General features: G+C 49.1%; 1 protein-coding gene across 1 annotated transcript in view; it reads left to right on the top strand.

Annotated features, from left to right (window-relative positions):
- The first annotated feature begins 5,913 nt into the window (after positions 1–5,913).
- DDC (dopa decarboxylase) overlaps positions 5,914–14,751 on the top strand; it is a 77,659-nt gene continuing 68,821 nt past the window's right edge. The window contains exon 1 of the mRNA XM_024764364.1: positions 5,914–5,998. The gene's annotated coding sequence lies outside the window, so the exon portion shown is untranslated. The remainder of the gene's footprint in view (positions 5,999–14,751) is intronic.

Genomic DNA, 14,751 nt, shown 5'->3' with positions numbered 1-14,751 from the left:
GTATTAATTTGCAGTAGAACAACTTTTTCCCCTCAGTTGTTCTATGGCAAGTTATGCAATGTCATTTTTATAACTATGGAGTTTTGTTATTTGAAATAAAAATTATGACGGAGTTTCTTAGAACATAAAAAATTCCATTGTAATTCTACACTCACACACACACACACGTGCACACACACGCATAGATGTCTACGAGGGCTGTAGCATCAGATTCCCAGGGAAGCACTGAGCCCAGCTGGGGGATTCGTCTGGAAGGTGTGTGAAGGATGAAGGCGAAAGCGGGTCTGAGCACAGGTGGACAGAGAGTGTGCCCTTATCCAGGTGTGTGGTGTCCAATACGATACCACTAGGCACACGTGACTATTATTTAAGTTGTAACAAAAAATAAAATGAAAAATTCAGCTCCTTGGTTGCACTATCCACGTTTGAAGTCCTCGATAGCCACGAGTGGTAGTGGCTACCGTACTGGACAGTGCAGTGACAGGACATCCCCACCATCACAGGAAGTCTTACTGGGCAGGGTTGGGCTAGGTGACCCATAATGAGAGGCTAAGTTACAGAAGTGGGAACCGTACAGCTGGAAGGAGGAGGGTTGCCTTGAGAGTCAGCCTCCCTGTGCCTGGGTGATGTTCTGAATTAGCAAAGCGCGCCTCCAGATCCAAGGCTAAGGGTACCTTCCCGTAAGGGACACCTCTGCCCCACCCCACAGGTAAGACACACTAATTTCACGTTTGCTACAACAAGGCAACACCATCCACTGTCTCCAGTTTGCTTGGGTCCGCTTTGCTTTCCGATTATAACTGAACCGCAGCGGTTTCACATCATACGCATACACTGTATACAAGACTCGAGGATGTCGGCTTAGCCCTCCCCCACACAGCTCCCCTGGGAAAAAACACACTTCCCAATTTGATATCAACCTATCCCATGAATAGATTTCCTGGAGTGAGCCAGAGGTAGGAAGTGCACCTCCTCTCTTTCCCAGATTAGTCACCATTACTGTGAGCATCTCCCCGGACTAAATGTAGTTTTAGTGTCTAAAGCGTGTGTGTTCGCACACGGACCCTAAGTGTAAGCAGGATTGTATTGCTATGCGTTGAAGAAACAGCCACCTCTGTCTCTGCAAGAGCAGGAACAAGCTGTGTGGGACGTCTTGGGAGATACTTTGGTCCAGATGCAGTTACACGGGAGACAGGGCTGGTTCTTGACACTCTGAATTCACAGCCAACCTGGACGAAGAGCGCTGGCGTTTCTGTGGGTGCACCGAGGCACAGTGCAGGGTTCATCCAGCCAACCGGCTCCAAACATACACAGTTCTTGGCATAGTTTTTAATTGGAGGGAGGAGACTTACATTATTTTTTATGTTGTACAAAAAGTGAAATGATATTAATATTTTATTATTGCAGTATTTCTATTGGACATAAACTATGACTGCACTGCACTTTCTGGGATGATCGAGGTATTTTCTAGGGTCATTTGGAACACTGACAGTTTTCTGCTGCAGTGCCGAGTTGACAGCTGAGCCCTGCTGTAAGGGTGGACCGCACGGCCTGTACCAAACCTGTGTTTCTGACATTTCCTCTCCCGAATGGACACCTTCAAGATGATGCAGGGCAGGCGTCCTCCTGGCCTTACTCCCAGGGGTCCTGACTCGGAAGGTTGGGTAGGAGACAGAAACGTGCCTCTGTACCAGGCCAAGCATGATTCGATGCAGCTCCCACCAGGAAGGAGAATTCCAGAAGCTGCCCAGAGAACCAGGTGTGCCTTCTGCCTGCTCTTAGCAACGTGTCCTGGGGAATCACTTAACACACCTGTGAAAGGACACTACTGGCTCAGAGCCATGGATTTCACCCCATCCATTCATCAGAGTCCCCTGTGGAGCTTTGAACCTGCATATCTTCAGGCCCCTCGTAACCCTACAGAATTAAAATCTCCGACTTGGCAATAAAAACATTTGCCCGTAGACCAGCACAGGTGGACGGGACAGTCCCCAACTTACCATGAGCCCCGGGAATTTAGGGTCCATGCACCTGCTGCGTTTTCATCCCCCCCAAGCCACCAGGGACTTTTTAGCTTCTAAGGTAGTGGTCTTGGTAGAATGTGGCGGGAAAGGCTGCGGAGTACATTCAAAAAGGCCTGAGCTGTCCCGTGGAGCACCCAGTGAGCACACGGCCAGCGTACCCGGGAAGGTTGTGGCGGGCTCTGGCCCTGGGAGGACTCGCGTGCCTCCGGCCCCTCACTGCCCACTGACAGGCTCTGTTTGGCCTCACGTGGTGGAGGTGATGCAGCCCCCGCTGTGCCCTTTCCCTGCACCCCACATGCCAGCCCGATCGCCGCCCAGGTGGGCTTGTTCAGGTGTACACGGCCGTTCCCGGCATGGCCAGGCCTGGCCTCTCATCTCTTGATTCTCTGACTGGGGTTCCTCCGGCGCCCTCCGGCCACTCTCTTTGTATTGAGTCACTCCAGAGCCTGACAGTGGCCTTCATTACATTTCACGGAATCCACGACTGGGTCTGTGGTCAGGTAACTGGGCAAAGATAGGGCTTCTCAAAAGACTGAACTGTGCTCTCTCCCACCTGCCCACCTGTGTACCCAGCAGGGACCTCTTGTGGCCTCTACCCACCCCTCTCCTCCTTTGCCAAACCAGTCCACTCACACCACGTCTGCCCCCCTCCTAGGTGAGGCTCAAAAAGACAATGCGGGTGGTTAAGAATCCACCTGCCAATGCAGGGAGACACAGGTTCGAGCCCTGGTCCGGGAAGATCCCACATGCCACAGAGCAATCAAGCCTGTGCACCACAACTACTGAGCCTGCTCTCTAGAGCCCACGTGCCACAACTACTGAAGCCCACATGCCTAGAGTCCGTACTCCGCAACAAGAGAAGCCACCGCAACAAGAAGCCTGTGCACTGCAACCAAGAGTAGCCCCTGCTCGCCGCAACTAGAGAAAAGCCGCACACAGTAACAAAGACCCAACACAGCCAAAAATAACAAATTAAAAAAAAAAAAAAAAGACAATGCAATAGGGAATTCCCTGGCGGTCTAGTGGTTAGGACTCAGCGCTGTCACTGCCGGGCCCAAGCTCAATCCCTGATCCTGCAAGATCCTGCAAGCCGCACAGCTCAGCCAAAAAAAAAAAAAAAAACATACAATGCGATGAAACCCACTGGACCGCATTAACTTAATTATAATTAGAGCAGCTGAACTGGTGGCTTTGTCTCCAATCAGCCGAGCTGACTGGCCCCCACAGAGAGCTCCGCCATGGCCCTCGGGCCCCACCGGCACGCCAGCCCTGGCCCCCTCCCAGCCCCAGTCCTGGTCACTCGTGAGCTACAAATAATACAGTAAATGGAAGCCCAGAATTCACAGAAGAAGACTGCAAATAGCTAAGGAACATAAGAGCGTCAATTTTTAAGTGAAATGAACAACAATTACAGGAATAGCTGCTTCCTCCAGCTTGTGTGGTCACTGTTGAATCCTCACCTGCACATATTTTACAAATCTCCATCTCCTTTATTTCTCCAGAGAGAGCGTATGATCCTTAGTGGCGTCTGCCGTCTATGTATGTATACGCCCATACATCATCGAAACAGAAATTTCAGGAAACACGATTTCTCTTGTTAGGTGTGATGGCCCCTCTTTCCTATTCTGTTCTGTTCTGTTTGCTTTCCTTTTTAAAGATGCTGGTCACGAGATCTCTAAACTGGTTTCATGACCCAGTGACAGGTGGATCCCAGTGATTTGAAAAACATATGAATTGGAGAAGAACTGGGTTGGAGGTATGACACCCCCGATTTCAGACTTCCTCTGAAGCTGCAGTAACCGAGACCGAGTGGAGTTGATGAAAGCAGAGAGAAATGGATCCGCGGAACAGAGTGGAGAGGCCAGAAACAGACCCACAGGAATAGTCAAGTCTCTCTGACAAAGGAGCAAACGCAAGACAACGGAGCAGAGACAGTCTTTCCAACAGACGGTGCTGAAACAACTGACATCCCCTTGCAAAAGACAAATCTAGACACAGACCTCACACCTGCACGAAAACTAACTCAAAATGGATCACAGACCTGAACGTAAATGCAAAACTATAAAACCTCCAGAATATGACACAGGAGACAATCTAGATGGATAGAGGGTTTGGTGATGACTTCTTAGCTACAACACCAAAGGCACGATCCACAGAAGAAAAAATAAGCTGGACTTCATTAAAATTTCAAAACACTGCTCTGCAAATAGTATGGAATTGACATTCTCATCTGCTCCTAAGCAAAGTGGCTTTTCCAAGAAAATTTGATTCCAAGGACATTTCTCCTCTGCAGATCGGTCACAAGGCAGGCCTAAGCAGGTGTGTGACTCATGGCTTTTCACCCCCGACTTCACCGAAGTCTGCGGGGCCCCGCTTTGCTCCAGTCTCCACAAAGTGGGAATACTGAAGTCCCTACACCTGCCTCCAGACCAGATGATGTGGCTTTGACACTGTAGAGAGCTGCTCAGTGTAACCGAGACGTACAACTCACTGGGAGAGGAAGAGGCTTCCTAAGACCCGTGCGGTGGGGCAGCTTCACTGGTTCTGCCCACCAGACAGACCCAGATCCTCCTCCCGGGGACGCCTGGGTGTCCACATGTGACATCGCTAGAAGGGGTTCTTTAACTCCAAGCTGCATTCAGTTGAAAATGTGTTCTGTTGAAAAGCTCGAGTCCACATGGTGTAGTGAAAAGTACCGAGAACTTCCACTCTTGCGTCAACAAGCCTCCAACGCAGACCTGCAGACGCAGGACTTGGTTAAGTGGCCTCGGCCGGCGCCATCCACGATCCATCGCTTCTGTGCACCAGCCGCGGGGTCTGGTGACTCTGCCCACAGCCGTCCCCGGGCACCAGAGCTTGCTGTGTCTGAGTGAGGGGTGTGAGGGGGAATAACCAGCCCTCTCAGGTGGACCTCCCCCATCCCAGCTCCCAAAGTCCTGCCGCAGGGTCCCTGCCCACCAGGCCACCAGGGGGGTAACTGGCTTGGAAACAAGCCTGGTACTGCCTAACAGCTAACTAAACAAGCAACTGGCACGTGAGTCTTTGTCTCAGGGGAAGCTCTGGGGGAGCCCAAGCTAAGACGAGGACATGACCAGAGTTAAACGGTGGGGTTGTAGACGGGAAAACTCACTTCCTAAGAGGCCAGCTCCCCACAGCTTAACTCTGCATCAGTGTGCTTGCAACCCAGACCTCAGCAGAATTTTTGAATGTAGGAACAAATGATTTTAAAGTTGCTCTTGGAAGAGAAACATGTGAAAGCAGCAAGGATTTTTATTAAAAGAAAACTGATAAGGGAACACTTGCCCTTTCCAAGCACCCCAATGCGTTAGAAAGTGATCAAAGTTTACAGATGGCTGTACACCTGAAACTAACACAACATTGTAAATCAATTTTACTTCAATAAGAAAATAAAAAATAACAAAAATATTTTTTTTTAAAAAAAGGAAAGAGATAAAGTTTAAATGCCGTAGCCCTGGCACAGAAATGAAAGAACAATTCCACAGGACCACAACAAGCTCAAGAAACAGAAATATTTTTCAAAGATACTGTTGGAAGAATTAGCTTACTCTATGGGGAGAAACTTAGAACTTTACCCTAAAATAAATTTCAGATGGAGGAAAGCTCTAAAGGTAAATATCTCAAAGTATAAAATGCTAAAAGCAAATAGAAGTAAATGTGTATACATTTTGAGTAGAGGATAGTTTCCTAAATTCCCTGAGATAGTTTCCTAAATACCCTGAGACGATCTGTTCTCTGTAGGCTTCTCAAGATATCCTCGACCTTTATCACCATTAGAAATTAATATTTAACCAGCATATGTGGCTGAACAAGCTGGGCCTTGTGGATCTGAAGTGGCAATAAGACTGCAGGGCTAAGCCCACCTCCTCAGCTGTTCTCTCACGTTCTCCTCAATCCCCAGAGCTGGCAAATCTCAGAAAGGAGCCGAGACCCAGCGGGGCCCAAGTTCCCAGCAAGTAAGTCCTGGCTTTCTACTTAATCGATTATGACTGTTGGAAACGGCACCGTCTGGACCTTGACTCTGCTGCCCCAGTGCCGGGTGTTGGCGTGAAGGTCAGCTCCCTTGGAGACTGGAGAAAACAGGGTCTATCTACATGCTGTCTGTGGGGCTACAGGCACCACGCTGTGGGGAGGGATGCTGGCGCTCACAGTTGCTCACACTTACCCATGTGTGATAAGGCGGGGTCGGGGGACCATCTCGGGGCCACTGCCAAGACCGCAAACACAGGACACACGTGTGGATTCCTCTGCTCTCTACCACTTGCCACCCGCGTGGTGGGGGCCTCTGAGCCGCTGTTTCTTCCTCTCTAAAATGGGGATTTTAATAGTACCCACCTTGTCAGGTTCTGGTGAGCCCCGACTCTCATAACATATGGAAAATACCCGGCGCATGGGAGACGCTGAATAAATATCAACTCTTCCCTTACCTTCTTAACATCTGTGACTCTGCAAATGCTCTCCCTTCGTGACACGTGTAGTCTCCCCACAGGTAAATTCAGAGTCTACCTGTGCAGTGGGATTTGAGAGAATTAAAGGATCTCTCCTGCCAATCTAGCAGGCTCATTACAATCCCATCAGAAGATACAATTCTTGAGAAGGAACCTTTGCTTCTCCATCAGGCTGGAGTTAAAGCAATAACTTTTGGTTGTTTGCTATGTGTTGGGATTCACATGCTTGGCCTCTATTGTATCCTCATCTCACAAGGGAGAAAACTGGGACGGAGGAGGTGAGGAAGGTGGTCCAAGACCTCACAGCTCGTGACCACGGAGGTAGGACTTGGATCGTTCTTGCTGTACCACCTGGCGCTTTCCGCCCTGCCATTCTGGGAAAGTGGTGCCCATTTCAAGCACCTACCCTGTCCCTGGCCCTGTAGTGAGCACCACAGGAAGGGTTAAGCTGAGCCCCTTGGAGATCAGGGAGCAGGCTGTGGAGGGAGCAGACAGGAGATGCAGGGCAGCTGATGGGGTCGAGGGGGGGATGGAGAGGGTGGGAGGTGGAAAGTGCAGCGCTGCACACAGGGAAGGGGGCTCTGGGCTCCCGCAGTGGGTGAGGGCTCAGAGGGGGTGGTCTTCTAGGGAAGCCTGAGCAGGCAAGCCCCTGATGGCCTTCTGCCCTGAGGACCTTGGATGGCTCCTGGTCAGCCGAGCGACACAGTGTCATGGGGCCAGATGACAGGTCTGGAAGAGTTCATCCTTGGATGAAGGTGTGGGACAGAGATGCCCCAGAGAACTGTCACTCTGCATGTCCTCAGAGTGGATTTATGACATTTGAAACCAGGAAAATGTTGGTGCTGCTGAACATTTAAATCATGACTTCCAGACTTTTAAAAATTCCTTAATAATGTGCAAAGAAATAGATCCCTGAGCTTCACTGCACCCCCAGCCTCCGACAGCTGAGGGAGAACAGGGGTGATTCACACTGCAACAAGGGAACGAACAAGTAATCTGTTACGTAACATTACTTTATAAAATGATAAAAGGTTCAGTCCACCAAGAAGCAATGCCGTTCTAAACACATACAGACCTAACAGAAAAGCCTTAAATGTATAAAGCAAACCTCGGTACGGCTATGGGGAGAAATTGCCAAATTCACCAGCATAATAAAAGGTTTCAACACGTCTTCAGCAATGGCAGTAAGCTGGGCGGTAGAGCAAGCTAACAGAAGCATCAGTGAAGATTTAAAGCATTTCAACAAGTGACAATCTTGGTTTATTGGATGTATGCGGAACCCTCCACCTAGTAATTAGAAAATCCACTTCCTTCTCAAGAGCACATGGAATGTTTATAAAAATTCAGGATGTAGCAGGCTGTAATGCAAGTCTCAGTGTCGATCAGAGAACTGCTATAATACTAGCTGCTCTCTGACCACAATTCAATTCAATTAATTAAATTATAATTCAAGAAAAAGATAAGTAAAAATTGCTATATGTGTCTGGAAAGTTTTGGAAAGGTACTACACAGCTCATGGATCAATTTAAAAATGTAATAGAAGTTAAATAATACTTAGAAAAAAATGATAATGAAATATGCTAATTTAAAAACTTGAGCTATGTATTGAAAGAAGTACATAGAAGAAAGTAAATAGTTTTAAATGCTTATATTAGAAAGTAAAAAGGGCCAAAAAGTAATGAGACAATCGCTCAACTAAAGATGTTAGGAAAAGAACAACAGGATAAAGATCACTGAATGCAGTCAATAATAAAGACAAAGAGGATAAATTAGTGAAAAAGAAAATAAAGGTAGATGAGGGAGGATCAACGAAGCCCAAGGGCTATTTTTTTTTTTTAAGACTAATAAAATAGACACAGTTCTGGCAATATTAACTAAAGACAAAAAGAGAGCAGAACAGGTAAAAAAAATATGATAATAAAAGGGAATATAATTATAGATCCAACAAACTAAAGAGGTAATGAGTATATCATAAAAAACATTCTTGTCATTAAATCTAAAAAAATTGATGAAATAATATCAAATTGGGTTCCAGGAGAAATAGAAATCTTAAATAGTCCTATAGTAATAAAAAATTGATTTGTTAGTATCAAATATTCCCTCAAAAATGATAGGAAGGGACAAACGATTTTATGTATGATTTCTTATACTCTTTTAGTGACTGGACAATTCCAAATTTCAAAATTATATGACTGTTTCAGAGAATCAAAAAAGAAGAAATTACCCTCAGAGCAGTCTGTGATACCATAGAACCTGACACTAAAACCAGAGAAAAAATTCTATTCAAAATGTTAATACACCATAGTTTTATCCCAAGAATTAAAGGATACTTGAAAATTAGAAAATTTAATGTGATTCATCACATTAACAGTTCAGAGGAGGAAAACCATAAGATTTTCTCCTTTGATGAAGAAAATCTTTCGACAAAATTGAACATCTATTTATTATACAAATAGGAATAGAAGAAACTTTTTAATAAAGAGTACCCAATAAAACCCTGTTGTGAATAGTGAGTATTGGAAGATCCCTTCTACAGTCAATGAGATGAGACTTTCACTACCTCCATCACCACTGTCCCAGAGGCCCTAGAACAGTGCCGGGCACGTACAGAATTTTAAATGCTAAGTTTTCTAGCAGCCACGTTAACAAAATCAAAAATACATGTGCACTACAATAGCCTATATTGTGTCATACAACAAAGTAAAATGTAGTCCTGCACTCAAATTATGTAATGGGGAAGATTTCCACACTGCTTCAGTTTTTAGATTTAAAGTTAAATTATTAAATAACATTAACTGACGTATTCATTTCCTCAGTAGCACTAGCTGCATCTCAAGGGCTCAATAGTCAGATGTGGTTCATGGCTCTGATGCTGGACAGCACAGTCCTAGACAGTGCAATAAGGCAAGAAAAATAAATAAGTAAAGGGACTAGAAAGAACAACATTTTCACAATTCACTAAGGATACTACTGTTTACGTTGAAACCCACCTGAGTCAACAGATAAGTTATTAAAAGTTCTAAGAGAATGTAGCTAGGTGGCCAGAAAAAAAGATCAAACCTACAGAATCCATCGCAATTTCATACGTTGGCAATAAACGGTTATCTTCTTTGATTGCTAACAAGAAAAATCACTTTTTCACATATTTATGAGACTCCTTTCCATTTCTGATAAATGCTTGTATTTCTACTGAATTATCTTTTTCTTATTGAAAAGGTCTTTTTATATTATAGAGCTTAACTCATAATTAGCGATATGCATTTCAAATCCCTTCCTCTACCCTGGAAGTTGTCTTTCTAGTTTCCACAGTTGGAAGAACAGATATTCTTAACAATAATGTAGTCAGATTTGTCAGTCTCTTATGGTTAGCTGATTAAGTGAATCATTTCAGAAATCCTTCCTCTCCACAGTAATAAAAATATACTTCTCCGTTGTCCTAAGAAGTTTGCCTTTCACAGTTAAGGATTTAACCTATCAGGAATTTCTTTTTGTATATAGGGTGAGAAACAGATTCAAGATCATGTTTTTTCCAAGTAGCCAGCCAGTTGTTCTAGCACCATTTAATAGTTTATTCTTCCTCACTGGTTCTGTGATTCCACATATGTCCATTTTCCAAATCTTTTGTGGGATTTTTTTTCTAGGCTATCTGTTCTGTTGGATTGGCCAGATGTCTATCCTTGCATCAGAACTGTTACATTTTCACAGCTTCATCTGTCTCATAAGTATAGAGCGAGACTGCAATATTCTTCTTTCTCAAGCACATGCTGTTCGTTCTCAGACTTTGGCTTCTCCGTTCATATTTGGGATTTTGATGAAAATAGTACTGAATCTGTTCATCAGTGTGAGGGAAATGGCAATGTTTATGGTACCGGGTTCTTTATCCATGACTGGCCATTTATTTCCATTTATCCAGCTCTTCTTTAATGTCCTCCCATGGGCTTTTATAAGTCTCTTCATGCAAGTCTTGCAGACCCTTTGTAAGGTTTTGCTAGGTCCATTCCTGATGTCCTGTTCCTAAGTCAGAGCTTGTCACTGTCCCTGGGATGGGGAAGCAGCTGTCCACAGTCACACAGCAGGTCCGGGAGGCAGGTCCAAGCCGGAACCTGCAGGCTGATGTCTCAGCCCTGTGCCGCATCTTCAGACCACTTCACATCTCCTTGTTTCTACTTCCAGATAAATCTCAAATCTGTCTGTTCTCTCCCCTGCAATTTGCTCTCCAAGCAACAGCTGGCGTGACTTTTAAGCCCTCAGGCACGTCAGTGCTCTGCCCCAGACCCTTCAAGGACTGGATGTCCCCCCAAGGGCAGTCGGGCCCTGAGCTGCGGGCTCCCCTCTGGGCTGCTCCCTCTTCACAGGCTTGGCTCTGCAGCCCTCGTCACAGCTGGCCACTGTGGCTTTCTCTCTGCTTATTCTTTCACCATCTGCCTCCGACCCTGGATGCCACACAGCAAGCTCACCTGGCAGTGCCGGCACGGGGGCCAGCTGACCTGGTGAGGGACGCGCTGCTCAGCCACGTGCTAGCTGTGTGACCTTGGGCAAACCCCTCTGGGCTTGCGTTTCCTCATCTGTAAACTGCGGACGACGATAATCTACCTTGTGGTGAGTGCTGTGAGGGTCTGAGTGATCCTGTGGTAAGAATGCCTGAAAAAGAACCTTTAGAAATGCTAATTATTATCACTGTCACTCCTTACAAAACGGAAAGTTCCATTCTTCTCTCACAGCCCCCTCTCTCAGGGTTCCATCATCACACCTCTACCCCCTCTGCACAGCCTCCACGAAAGATGCAGGGTTCACCTAGGGTCTGCGCTGGGCCAGGCGCTGTGCCGGGTCAGGGGCCCCGCGCCGCGGGCACCGCGTCCAGAACCCGCTGGAGCCCTGCGCAGGCACAGCGCCCGGCCCAGCTCTGGCCAGCCATGCAACCTCGCCCCCTCCCTCCCCGGCCTCTCGTCCAGCAGAGCGGTGCTGGGGGGTGAGCGGTCCTCTGCGGCCCCCGGCGACGTGGTTCGGAGCTCGGTCGGCCCCGCACGGAAGGGCCTGATCCCCGCACCAGCCTGCGGTCCTCGCTGGGTGGAGGGAGGGAAGAGCTGCGCGGGGCGCCCCTGGGTCCCCGCAGACCCCGCCCACCGGTCGCGGAGGCCTCAGCCCCTGCCAGCTCCACAGATGCTTCAAAGGGCAGATACTCCTTTGAAGAGCTGCTGCTTCGTTAAAGCCAGGGGGGAATGGCTTTCCGTGGCAAGTTCCCAGCTCGTGGCTGTGCCGCAGGCCCTGAAACTGTGTTGTGTGTCGGTGTGTGCCTTGTGTGTACGTGTGTATGGCATGTGTGTATGTGCCCTGTGGTGTGTGTGTGTGTGTGTGTCCAGGGTGAGTGTAAGTGTTGGAAGCAGGGGAATCTGCGTGCCCTGCTGGCCTGGAGGGGCTCCCTGCAGGTCCCCTTTCCAGGCTCTGAGCCCCGGGTCAGCCTGCCCAGCCAGGTGGCTGAGAAGGGAAGCCCAAGTCCAGGTTTGAGGAAATCTGTGTTTTGAATGCTGGTCGGCTTCAGGGAACGGGGTCTCTGAATCCGGTGAACCTGGATTCAAATCCTTGCGCGCCTCTGCTTCTCTCTCTGCCTGGGCTCGTGGGCTTGGCACTCGGAGCCTCCTGCGGTCAGGTCAGCCTCCTGCACGGCACAGCAGGTCCCAGTGGCCCCGAGCGGGTACGGGTACAACGTTCGTGGCCCAGCGCTGGCACAGAGCGAGTCTCCTCGCTTGCCTTGCCCAGGCCAGCCCTTCTTCAGCCCATGAAAGAGCCTGGAGCCTTCCGCTGCTCAGAGGTTACCTGGAGAGACCCCAGGAGAACTGGCCCCAGCCTGGGTGTGGCACAGAGCCCCTTTCCCTTGTCTTCTAGGCCCGCAGCCCCCGCAGGCTCCACCGTCTCTGGGCCCTGCTCTGCCCGGCCTGACCCTCACGTCCTGTGGAGGATGGGAAGCAGGAGGGCGGGGGTGGGACGTGCTGCCGGGTAAATAAGCCGAGCAAGCCGCTCTGATTGGCTTTGGGGAGGCGGACACTCTGTCTACTTAAATGGCAATCGCAGCCTCTGTGCCTTTTAACTGTCACCGAGGAGGAGAGAGAGAGAGACAGGCAGAGAAGGAGCACCTCGGGCTGCCTGTGAGTACCGCTCTTTTGTCCTCAGAGCCTGGGGGACCAGACTCGTGGGGGAAGCCAGCTCCTGGTGGCAGCGCCCCTCCGGTGTGGGGACTTTGGGGACAGGAGGTTCACCTGTTGATTGCATCTGGGTGGGTCTCCTCAGGCCAGCGGGGAGGGGTGAGCATCCAGCGCTGTGCGGGTGTGGCACACTGGAGGAACTTTCTGAGAAAAGAGGTGTCAACCTAAATCACCTGCTTTTGTGTGTGTCGTGTCCAAGTGACAAGTCAGGTAAAGAATCAGAAACTTCTGAGGGTTTTTTAGCCCATGATCTCTGAGCCATAATAGCAACGTAAGAGAGCGAGTGGAAATTCTTTTCCAGGCTGGTTCATGGTGTATCTGGAGCCCACAGAGGCCGGGAGATGGCGGGGGTCGGGGGAGAAGATGGACCCCTCTCGTCCTCTGCCGTGAAGGACATCCTCCTGCACGCTGCTTGTAAAAATCAATTGGGTCTGATGTTTACGAAGGCTGAGCACACAGTAGGTGGTCACTAATGGGACCTACATTATTAATCAGCAAGTAAACTGCAGGTGGGAAAGTGGGAGAGGGGTCCATCTGCCCCGAGTATGTTGTTTCCTCCAGTTTCCAAGGGAAATTCAAGCAGGTGGCTTGGGTTTTCCCCTTCGTCGTATTTCTCTGAAGGGTTCCAAGACTTGGGTCTTTACAGTTGGTTTCTCATTTAAATCAGCAGTATTTTCCTTCTGAGGCAGAACCAAAACAAAGGGGACAATTGCGGCATAAAGAGTGGCCAGGGCAGTGGTCACCCTGGAACAGTGAACACATAGGCAAGATGAGGGGCATCTGGGTGTATCTGAAAGAGAAAAAAATCATGACATTCACAGCAGGCTTTTCTGTCTCTCCTGGGCCCGTGGCAGGCGGGCTGCTGCACAATGCCAGTTTGCTTAAAATAATGAAAATAAGAGAAAACCCATTTAAACCTTCACAGGTTCAACTGAATTGCTGGGGGGGGTTGTTATTTACATATTTCCCCCTCTTCAGGCTGTTGTTTATTCTGAAGGTTTTACCCTGTTAACTCTCCATCTGAGTCTGGTGGTAAGTTTGGGGAGAGACCCCAGGAAAATTAGACTCCCTTGATATTTTAAAAGAGCGGTCCCGAGGTTTCTCTGGGCCTCGTCGGCATTTCTGCAGGAGGATGCTCGGGGCGTACAGGGGCAGCGAATTGGCACACGGCCTCCGAGGAAAAGCTCAAATCCCCCTGCATTCTCCGAGCGGCTAGGCTCCCTGTGAGCGATGGTCGTGGGGGACCCCAGGCCAAAGGGAAGTGGTCCGGTCTTCTGAGTGCACAGACCCACGTGTGAAACCTTTCCTGAGCTGTGTGGCTTGGTCCAGCCCCTGCTTCCCTGAGCCTGTTTCCTCATCTCTAGAGTGGGCATAATTTTGCTTCTTTGCAGAGCAGCTGTGAAGACAGAGAGAACAGAGATGAAGGGTTACCCCCAGGCACTGTGGACGGTCACCATCTGGCATTTGTCAGGGTTTGGAGGAACTGGGGCAGCAGCGCTGCTCCTGGGTTGTTCAGCTTCTGCCTGTTTCCGTTTGCGTGGGGATCAGCCCAGGCGGGGGCCTGGTGCCCGCACCTGGAGCATCCTCTTCTGGGTGTGATGATCAGGTGGGACCCCGACCACACTCTGGGTGCCAGGCACTGCCTCCCCAGCCCAGACAGGGGCCCTGGGGTCTGTGGGCTCTGACCCCTTGGGCCGTGTGAGGGCACAGGTGGCAGGCATCCTGGGTGAGCCCTGGATGCCCGGCCACGGGGGTTAGGGGGAGGCTGGCTTCAGAGTCAGAAATGCCGGCACCGCTGTTCGCATTACTGGTTCTCTGGCCTCCGTCGGGGCACCAACCCCTCAGAGCCTTGGTGAAACAGCAGTAATAATACTGGCAGGGGTGATGAGAGTGTAAAGGGCACAAGGCATACGGCAAGCTTAGCACAAGGTCAGGTGACACTGATTCATTTGGTTTCTTGGACCGTCGGATGTGGCCACCAAGGTCCAAGTGTTCTCGGGATTTGGCCTGGGGGAAGCCTCAGATGCTGGCTTCTTAGCCATGTGGGTGACAGGCCTGCAG

The sequence above is a fragment of the Neophocaena asiaeorientalis genome, unplaced genomic scaffold, assembly GCF_003031525.2.
Source record: "Neophocaena asiaeorientalis asiaeorientalis breed wild unplaced genomic scaffold, Neophocaena_asiaeorientalis_V1.1 scaffold191, whole genome shotgun sequence".
NCBI classification, from domain to species: domain Eukaryota; kingdom Metazoa; phylum Chordata; class Mammalia; order Artiodactyla; family Phocoenidae; genus Neophocaena; species Neophocaena asiaeorientalis.
Note: the sequence above shows the minus strand (reverse complement) of the source record. Positions and strands in the feature narration are given on the sequence as shown.